Here is a 674-nt window from a genome sequence, read left to right on the forward strand (position 1 = left end):
GATCTGACAGCGCATTTCTGGGTTTCTGTTGAGTTTGCTGATCGATCGAGGTGGTTTTTGTCCAAAAAATCTATTTCTACCGGACTTCTTACTATCTCTATCGTATCCCCCAAAGTTTTTCCTCTTTCCAGTAGGACCACTAGAACTCTGTTCTACTGACTTTCCCTCTTTTTCTATCTTCTCTGATTTCTTTTTCTCAGGGGCCACTTCAGATTCAATTCTTTCTAATTCTAGTGCTTGAGAAATAAGTTCAGAGAAGTTGTTATGTTTGAATCCGACCACTTGTAATCTAATACTAGGCTTCAAGCCGGTTTCAAACCTCTTACATCTCTCCCTACTGGTAGAAAGTAGACTTACTGCATAATGGCTTAGGCGGGAAAATTCCCTTTCATACTCAACACCGATCCGCCTGCTTGGCACTTAGGAATTCTTGCACTTCCGGTCTACATAAGCATCGGGGACATATTTTTGCCTGAATTCCTAAGGAAGTCATTCCATGTTAGCAATCAGTAGGTTCTACTGCATCATGGGGAATGGTTTTCCACCAATCATAAGCATCCTCAGAGCAAAGATACGAGTACTCAAATCCGAGCTCCTCTGCAATGCGTTTCTTGAATACCCTATCCATCCTCTCTAACCATTGTTCACCTTCTAGAGGATCTACTGTCCCTCAA

The sequence above is a fragment of the Hevea brasiliensis genome, chromosome 6, assembly GCF_030052815.1.
Source record: "Hevea brasiliensis isolate MT/VB/25A 57/8 chromosome 6, ASM3005281v1, whole genome shotgun sequence".
NCBI lineage: Eukaryota > Viridiplantae > Streptophyta > Magnoliopsida > Malpighiales > Euphorbiaceae > Hevea > Hevea brasiliensis.